This window comes from Oryza glaberrima, chromosome 2 (genome assembly GCF_000147395.1).
Source record: "Oryza glaberrima chromosome 2, OglaRS2, whole genome shotgun sequence".
Classification (NCBI taxonomy): Eukaryota; Viridiplantae; Streptophyta; class Magnoliopsida; order Poales; family Poaceae; genus Oryza; species Oryza glaberrima.
This window is the reverse complement of record NC_068327.1, coordinates 16616540-16626251: the sequence shown is the minus strand read 5'-3', so window position 1 is coordinate 16626251 and position 9712 is coordinate 16616540. Positions and strand designations below refer to the sequence as shown.

Below are 9712 nucleotides of genomic sequence, written 5' to 3'. Positions count from 1 at the left end.
AATACACATATGTCATTCATCCCTGGTTTTGATTTTTGATTTTTTATTTTTTGCACAGAGAGAGTATAAGCCAGCAAATAGACTTGAAAACCGAATCTCTGAAGAAATCTCCGAAGAGTACTTGTTAGCGGTAGACCCTCGATCGAACACCTTGCATGCGTACTGCAGCAATCCGGCACGGCAACGAACGAGATTCAGAGGAATACATAGCAGAACAAGAACACAGGAAATTGAGAAGTTTCATAGAACAATAGCAGATAAGAAATTTGTGGGGCTAATTTTCTGTGGTTTTCATTCACTGAACAAAGTAACATGCAACTCGAATAACAGTAAAAAACTCCTACTTATACTCCACACAAAAGAAAGAATCCGAGGCTCAAATTGTGCCATCCCACGATCCGCTTTTCTCTGAATTCGACGACTCACGCACCCGCGCTAAACTCACGCACACCAATGCTACCGACACGGTCTTCTTCTGACTCGATCACCGTATCATCACATCTGCTAACAAACGCAGACTTACTCCTTCAACCGTTACAACTGCAATCGCCAGGAACACGTTGGGGCCACAGCTGAAATAACAAACTCAACAGTACGTACGGCAGTTCCCACGCTAGTTGCATTGGGAAGACGAGGAAAACCAAGCAATGGCGTCGGCGTGGCACCTCCGGAACGTGTCCATGCTCTCCGGCGGCAGAGCTATGCCCACCTCGATGCCGCCGGCGCCGGACCGGTCCTCCGCCGCCGACACCGCGCCGGTCTTCGCCACGGACACGATCTCCACCTTCGCCGGCCTCCCGAACCCGAAGTCGACGTCGTACACGCGGAACCTCGTCGACCCGGCCACCGAGAACGGTGCGTCGTCCCTGCACGCCTCCACGACGCGCTCGGTCCACCCCTCCCAGTACGCGGGCTCGCCGCGCACCGCCTCGTCGATGGCGGCGGCCACCGCGGCGCAGGCCGTGAAGACGCCGCCCGCGGCGTCGGCGAGCTCTTCCTCGGGCACCGAGGCGAAGCCCGGGCCGACGCAGTTACCGAGGTACTTGTCGGGGACGTGGGGCACCAGCCGCGACCGGTGGTCGACGGCGAAGATGAAGTGGGCGGCGGCGGCGCCGGCACGGACGCCGTCGTCGCTGTCCCGTCTGATGGATAAGTCTTTGTGGTCCTTGTTTGTGATTCTTTCTTTTGCTTTTGGGTAGTTTCACCTTTTCAGGACAGCATCTACTCCTTTAGCATATTTTCAGTTGCTAGGACAGCTACGGTTAGTAGGACAGCAGCGGTTAGCATCTCCTTTATGCCCCCCCTTTATGCTTTATTCAGTTGGGATGCCCTCTAGGACAGCATCCCTTTCAAATTTCGAATTTTAGACTAGAAGAGTGCAGCAATAGGCTTGCAGCCAGCTATGGCTATATATATATGTATCCAACCTTCCTCGGGAAGGTATGGCTTTGTGTTTGTGAATGAGAGAAAACCAGAAAATTGCCCCATCTCTTGTGCCATCCTCTTCTCAATGAGAGTAACCATTGAGGTTCTAACATTTGGTATCAGAGCCACACTTTCCTGTAGGCTAAACATCTCCTGTTCCACCCCTTCCCAAGCTCGGTTGAGCTCTCAGCCAACAGCAGCAGCAGCAGCACCGGCTGCTCCTTCCCCTCTTCCTTCCCCCTCTCCACGCAGCAGCCTCCCGGAGGCACGCCATGTCCGACGTTCGGTCTCGGCGTTCGGTCGCCTCGAGCACTCGGCGTCAGCAGGACGCCGAGCTCGCCGCAGCAGAAGAGCGCAGGCGAGCAACGGCTCAGACCGCTGCAGCAGCAGCGAGGGCGGCTAGACTGGTGGCAGCGGAGTTGGCAGCAGCCAGGGCGGAGGCGGAAGCAGAGGCGGCGGAAGATGCGGCACGTGCGGCGGAGGTAGAGGTTGAGACCTTGCGCAGCAGCATCAACGGCTCCATCACCGGCGACATCACCGCCGACAGGGAGCTTGAGGAGCTGGCAAGAGGAAGGGTGCGGGAGCGGGCAGAGCGGTGGGCAGCAGCCCACCCCCACGGCGGCGGCGGCGGTCCAAGGGATCGCGCACCCGCCGACGGGAACCTAGACGGGCGCTGACGTGCCGGCGGCAGCCCGGAGCCCGCGCGCGGCCCTCGTAGGCAGCGCGGCTCTCCCTCCCCTGACCGGCGGCATGGTCACCACGGCGTCCAGACGGTGGTCAGGGACTTTGGTCCCGGCGGTGGGTGGCCTACCCTCACCAAAACCAACTACATCGAGTGGGCCGCGGTGATGAGGGTGAGGCTCCAGGTGCGGCACATGTGGGAGGCAGTCCAGTACGGCGATGTCGACTACGATGAGGATCGGCGGGCACTGGATGCCCTCATCGCTGCAGTCCCGCCCGAGATGCAGTTCTCGCTTTCCCAGAAGCGGACTGCCAAGGAGGCCTGGGACGCCATCGCTGCGGCACGCATCGGCAGCGACCGCGCCCGCAAGTCCACACTGCAGGCACTCCGCAAGGAGTGGGAGAACCTGGCCTTCAAGCCGGGTGAGGATGTTGATGACTTTGCCCTCCATCTCAACACTCTTTTGCAGAAGATGGTGCAGTACGGCGACGACACCTACGACGAGGAGAGAGCTGTCGAGAAGCTCTTTCGCTGCGTCCCAGAGAAGTACAGGCAGATCGCTCGCTCGATCGAGTATCTGCTGGACCTCTCCACGATGTCGATAGAGGAGGCGTTAGGTCGCCTCAAGGTCGTCGATGGTGATGAGCCACAGCCTCTCTCGGGGCCTATCACCATCGGCGGGAAGCTCCATCTCACTCGAGAACAGTGGGAGGCCTCTCAGAGCGACGGGAGGAAGGGGGAGTCTTCTCCCTCGACAGGCGGCCGCAAGCCGCGCAAGGGGCGCGGAGGTGTCCAGTTGCGGTGGGCGCGAAGACGCGCCGAGGGTGGTGCTCGCAGAGGCGCCCAAGGCGGCGCCGCCGGCAACCACAAGCCGGCACGAGACGACGCCTGCCGCAACTGTGGCAAGCTTGGCCATTGGGCCAAAGACTGTCGCCAGCCACGACGCGGCCAGGCCCACGTTGCACGGGTGGAGGAGGAAGAACCGGCTCTGCTCCTGGCTCACGCAAGCATCGAGCGACCTCCAGCGGCACCGGCCGCAACGGCTTTTCTCCACCTCGATGAGCCGAAGGTACTCATCTCCCTCTGCAACGGCTCCAGCAACGACAAGGCTGATGGGTGGTACCTCGACACCTTCGCCACCCATCACATGACCGGCCGACGGGAGTTCTTCACCGAGTTCAACTCCAGCGTCCGAGGCTCTGTCAAGTTTGGGGACGCCTCCGGCGTGGAGATCAAGGGCGTTGGCTCCGTCACCTTCACTGCCAAGTCCGGTGAGAACAGGCTGCTCACCGGAGTCTACTACATCCCCGCGTTGAGGAATTCTATCATCAGCGTGGGAAAGCTGGATGAGAACGGCTCACGCGTGTTGGTCGAGGACGGACTCATGAGGATTTGGGATCGCCGTCGTCGCCTTCTTGCCAAGGTAACCAGAGGCACTAATCGACTCTACATCCTCAGCGCGCAGGTCGCACAACCAGTTTGCCTCGCTGCTCGTCGGGACGACGAGGCGTGGCAGTGGCACGAGCGCTTCGGGCACCTCCACTTCGAGGCCCTGAAGCAGCTCAGTGCCAAGGAGATGGTGCGAGACATGCCGTGCCTTGACCACGTGGAGCAGCTCTGCGACGTCTGCGTGGTGACGAAGCAGCGGCGGCTCCCCTTTCCCCAGCAGACGAGCTTCTGAGCCAAGGAACGGCTCGAGCTCGTGCACGGGGACTTGTGTGGCCCAGTGACACCGGCCACACCAGGAGGACGACGTTACTTCCTGCTGCTCATCGACGACCTCTCCCGCTACATGTGGGTGATGGTCCTCGGCAGCAAGGGAGAGGCTGCGGACGCCATCAGGCACGCGCAGGCTGCTGCAGAGGCGGAGTGTGGCCGCAAGCTGCGCGTGCTGCGCACCGACAACGGCGGCGAATTCACGGCGGCTGAATTCGCGTCGTACTGCGCTAATGAGGGCATTCAGCGCCACTACACCGCGCCGTACAGCCCGCAGCAGAACGGCGTCGTCGAGCGGCGCAACCAGACGGTTGTGGGGATGGCTCGGGCTCTCCTCAAGTAGAGGGGGATGCCGGCCACCTTCTGGGGAGAGGCGGTGGTGACGGCCATCTACATCCTCAACCGCTCACCTACCAAGGCTCTCAATGGCAGGACACCGTACGAGGCTTGGCATGGGCGCAAGCCGGCGGTCTCCCACCTACGGGCCTTCGGCTGCCTCGCGTTCGCCAAGGAGCTTGGACACATCGGCAAGCTCGATGACAGGAGCACCCCAGGGGTGTTCATCGGCTACGCGGAGGGCACGAAGGCCTACCGCATTCTCGACCCGGAGACACAGCGTGTGCGCACGGCGCGCGACGTAGTGTTCGACGAAGGGCGAGGGTGGGTATGGGACAAGGCGGTGGACGATGGTTCGACTCCGACATACGACGACTTCACCATCGAGTACGTCCACTTCGAGGGAGCTAGGGGAGTAGGCAGCTCTTCTTCACCGAGCGTGTCTACCCCAGTCCCTGAGCCTCCACCGACTTCGACACCAACACATCCTCGGACCACGACTTCGACTACGACGAGCTCTTCGCCGACACCGCCCCAGCCGGTGACCCCACGCGCTCCAGCACCAACAGCCACTCCTCCGGGCACGTCTACTCCGACGCTAGCTTGTGTTGAGCGCAGCCCGGTGGAGTTCGCTACTCCGCTCTCCCACGACGGGGAGCGCATCGACGCGTACCACGACGGCGAGCAGCTACGGTACCGTACGATGGAAGATCTTCTCGGCGACCAGCCGGTGCCGGGACAGGTGCCTCGCGACCTGGAGGCGCAGTTGCACCTTGCGTGCGACGACGGTGAGCCTCGGTCTTTCGCAGAGGCCGAGAAACACGCGGCATGGCGTGCCGCGATGCAGTCGGAGATGGACGCGGTTCAGGAGAACCGCACCTGGGAGCTTGCTGACCTCCCTCGTGGTCACCGCGCGATTACCCTTAAGTGGGTGTTCAAGCTGAAGAGGGATGAAGCCGGAGCCATCGTCAAGCACAAGGCTCGCTTGGTGGCACGCGGTTTCGTGCAGCAGGAGGGGATCGACTACGACGATGCCTTCGCTCCCGTGGCACGGATGGAGTCTGTGCGACTCCTCCTTGCGCTGGCTGCTCAGGAAGGCTGGGGTGTCCATCACATGGATGTCAAGTCGGCGTTTCTGAACGGCGACTTGAAAGAGGAGGTCTACGTGCACCAGCCTCTGGGATTCGTGCTCCCCGGCAAGGAGGGCAAGGTGCTACGCCTGCACAAGGCCCTCTACGGCTTGCGGCAGGCACCGAGGGCGTGGAATGCCAAGTTGGATTCCACGCTCAAGGGGATGGGCTTCGAGCAAAGCCCGCACGAGGCGGCCATCTACCGGCGGGGCAATGGAGGAAATGCCCTGCTGGTAGGTGTCTACATCGACGACTTGGTGATCACCGGCACCAAGGATGCGGAGGTGGCGGCGTTCAAGGAGGAGATGAAGGCCACCTTCCAGATGAGTGATCTGGGGCCTCTCTCCTTCTACCTGGGGATCGAAGTGCACCAGGACGACTCCGGGATCACGCTTCGACAGACCGCCTACGCCGAGCGCGTCGTTGAGCTAGTTGGGCTCACCGATTGCAACCCAGCTCTCACTCCGATGGAGGAGAGACTGAAGCTGAGCCGCGATAGCACGACGGAGGAGGTGGATGCTACACAGTACCGGCGTCTTGTGGGGAGTCTTCGCTACCTCACCCACACACGGCCGGACTTGGCCTTCTCCGTCGGTTCATGCAGCGACCGACGACGGAGCACCAGCAGGCTGTGAAGAGGATCATCCGCTACGTTGCGGGGACTCTCGACCACGGTCTCTACTACCCGAGGTGTCCTGGCAAGGCACACTTCGTCGGGTACAGCGACAGCGACCACGCCGGCGACATCGACACCAGCAAGAGCACGAGCGGGATTCTCTTCTTCCTCGGCGAGTGCCTCGTTAGCTGGCAGTCGATCAAGCAGCAGGTGGTGGCCCTGTCCAGCTGCGAGGCCGAGTACATGGCGGCATCCGCCGCTTCGACCCAGGCGCTCTGGCTTGCTCGACTGCTTGGTGATCTCCTCGGCAGAGACATTGGAGCGGTAGAGCTCAGGGTGGACAGCAAGTCCGCTCTGGCCCTGGCAAAGAACCCCGTTTTTCACGAACGGAGCAAGCACATCCGGGTGAGGTACCACTTCATCCGAAGCTACTTGGAGGAAGGGAGCATCAAGGCGAGCTACATCAACACCAAGGACCAGCTTGCGGACTTGCTCACCAAGCCTCTTGGGAGGATCAAGTTCCTCGAGCTCTGCTCCAGGATTGGGATGGCCCAACTTCCCCACAAGACGACGCACAAGACTTAGGGGGAGAATGATGGATAAGTCTTTGTGGTCCTTGTTTGTGATTCTTTCTTTTGCTTTTGGGTAGTTTCACCTTTTCAGGACAGCATCTACTCCTTTAGCATATTTTCAGTTGCTAGGACAGCTACGGTTAGTAGGACAGCAGCGGTTAGCATCTCCTTTATGCCCCCCTTTATGCTTTATTCAGTTGGGATGCCCTCTAGGACAGCATCCCTTTCAAATTTCGAATTTTAGACTAGAAGAGTGCAGCAATAGGCTTGCAGCCAGCTATGGCTATATATATATGTATCCAACCTTCCTCGGGAAGGTATGGCTTTGTGTTTGTGAATGAGAGAAAACCAGAAAATTGCCCCATCTCTTGTGCCATCCTCTTCTCAATGAGAGTAACCATTGAGGTTCTAACACCGTCTGGCCCGGCGGTAGCAGTGCCACATGAGGCCGTACATCGCCACGAGGGACGTGCACCGAGGCGGCGGCACGCCGCGACGTGCGGCCTCGCCGGCGACGGCGTCCTTCACGCCCTGCAGGTGCTCTCTAGACAGGATGAAGGTGACGAGGAACTTGCCGGCGTCGGGCGCCTTGAACAGATCATTGGCTTCGTTCGTGGGCGAGGCGAACTCGTCGTGCCTGTCCGATACGTCGCGGATGAGCATGCGGTCGATGACGGGCGGCTCCGGGAGCGTCCGGTCGCCGGCGCAGGCTGCGGCCCAGGTGTGGAGGAAGTGCGTCGAGCCCACCCCGTCGCAGGCAGAGTGGTGGACGATGACGCCGAGAGCGAGGCCGCGGCGCTTGGGGGCAGCACGGTCACCTGTAGCGCGAGCACCGCGCCGCCCTCGGGAAGCTCCGGCACGAACGGCGCGATCTTGGCGAGCTCCCTCGGCTCGTCCGTGGCGAGCTCGTCGACACCGACGCCGACGCCGTCGTGCTCGGCGACGGTGAACGCCACGCCATCGCCGGGCTGGTAAAGGAGCTCGTACCGGTTGGTCTTGCCGGGCGTGGGGCGGACGTGGCCGGCGAGCGGGTAGAAGGCGTGGAGCGCCCGGGGCAGCGACTCCTCCATCCGGGACAGCACGGCGTCGACACCACCGTCATCGTCGTCGTCGCCGGGGCCGAGGCGGTAGAAGAAGATGCGCTCGACGGGCTGGGCGCGGAGCCACATCGCGTCCATGAACATGAGAGGCAGGGCTCGCTTGGGCAGCGTGGGCTCGCCGGCGGGCGGCGCCGGCGCGACGCGCGTCGTGCGGAGGACGCGGAGGCCAGCGGCGTGAGCGGCCGGTTGCGACGCCATGGTCTCGCCGCAGAACAGGTGTGGTTTGTGTTGCTCGTGGTTAGCTGCAGAGCGATGGAGCTTTGCTTCTACTCCTATTCCTATAATACTTGCATCCGCGAGTGACTTCACTTCACTGGTCCATACTCGAATTACGCCCCTAAGTTATAACTCCATCCGTCCCAAAAAAAAAAAAAGACAAACCCTGGGTTTTCGTGTCCAACTTTTACTGTCCGTCTTATATGAAATTTTTTTATAATTCGTATTTTCATTGTTGTTAGATGATAAAACATGATTCATATTTTATGCGTGACTTGTAGTTTAAATTTTTTTCATAATTTTTTCAAATAAGACGGACGGTCAAACGTTGGGCACGGAAACCAGGGTTTGTCTTTTTTTTGGGACGGAGGGAGTATGTGATTACGAATTACCCCTTAAACTCAAAAATAAGATATCTTTCTCCTTCAACTATCAATACCGGATGAAAACCCCCTCAAATAGCTTTGAGAGCGGTTTTGGTCCTACGTGGTAGTTCAGTCAACAATTCTTTTATCAAATAATCGATGGGGCCCACCCATCAGATCTCTCTCCTCTCTCTCTCTCTTTCCCCTCTCACACCTCTCTCTCGCACGCACGGATGCCGACGACGAGGATGAGGCACATGCCGGAAGTGCTGCACCATCCCGACGGCGCTCACTTGCAGCCCCAAGTTGCCACAGCCACGCCGCCACCCCGCCGCCATCCGCGCGCCCCGAGCAGCCTTCGCCACCTCCTGCCACCATCCTGCCCACCCCGAGCTGCCTCCGTACCCCCCTCCCCGCCGTCCCCCACCCTTGCTTGCCACCATCTGCTGCTGTCCTCGGCGCCCCAAGCGGCCTCCACTACCGCCCGCCACCCCGAGCTGCCTCTGCCCCCTCTGTCGTCCTACTGCCCTCGCCCAACACCATCCACCGCTATCTTCGATGCCCCGAGCGGCCTCCGCCATTGCCATCGCGCCGCCACGAACTGCCTGCACCCCCGCCGCTGTCCCACTGTCCTCGCCAGTTATTGTCCTGCCGTCCACCGCTCGCTGTTGTCACATCGCTTTGCCCCCATCTCGCCGCCGTCCGGCACTCCCTATTCAGTGATAGAGAGAGATGGAGGTGAGGGGAGGGAGAAGAGGGAGGATTTGGGAAAGAGAGATATAGAAAGGAGGGGGGAAAAATTAGAGGGTGAGAGCTGACAGGTGGGCCCGTTGATAAAAAAATGATGACCGGACTGCCTCGTAGAACCAAAACCACACTGGTTTGTCTTAGGGAGGTAATAAATCGTCCAGTATTGATAGCTGAGGGTGAAATATTTCTGGTTTTTGGGTATATGGAGATAATTCGTACTCACTCAATAGTTCAACGGTGTAATTCAGATTTTTCCCCAGTTTCTACGGAGTACTTTCTTTCTTATATAAAATGTTTAGATACACTATGTACATATAATTTAAATATATATTATAAGATAGTATAGTTTATCCATCACTTTGTAAACGAGTGACGGAAAAACTAAACTATCTTAGAGGGTAAGGGAGTAATAGGTTATTCTGCCTGATCAAGTAGGAGTAATTGCTAATTTACCATTTGCCAAGATAAACAGTGACGTCACGGCTCACGTCTGTACAACAAAATGCTAGCAATTTGAGGCTATCAGCCAACAGTATTTCGGTGCTAGTTTAAAGCTAGGTTCTTTGGTGCCATAAAGTATAGATTTGGGCTGGAAGGATGTCGTTAAGGCCTTTAATATGTTCTGAGCTGTCATTCAGCCCGGTCTCTCCCTCTTAGAGATGGGAGTATCTATCTATCTATCTATATATCTATATATAAGAACTATTCTACACCCACTTCCCTCTCCTTACCCCCTCCTCCCAACGGTCACACCCACTTTCCTCTTCTTACTAAGGCCCAAAACCCACCTCCCACCTTAGTCAA

At 58.8% G+C, this 9712-nt stretch overlaps 1 pseudogene; it reads right to left on the bottom strand.

Moving 5' to 3' along the window:
- Positions 1-613: 613 nt before the first annotated feature.
- On the bottom strand, positions 614-7775 carry LOC127761434 (phenolic glucoside malonyltransferase 1-like; annotated as a pseudogene).
- Between the last annotated feature and the right edge of the window lie 1937 nt (positions 7776-9712).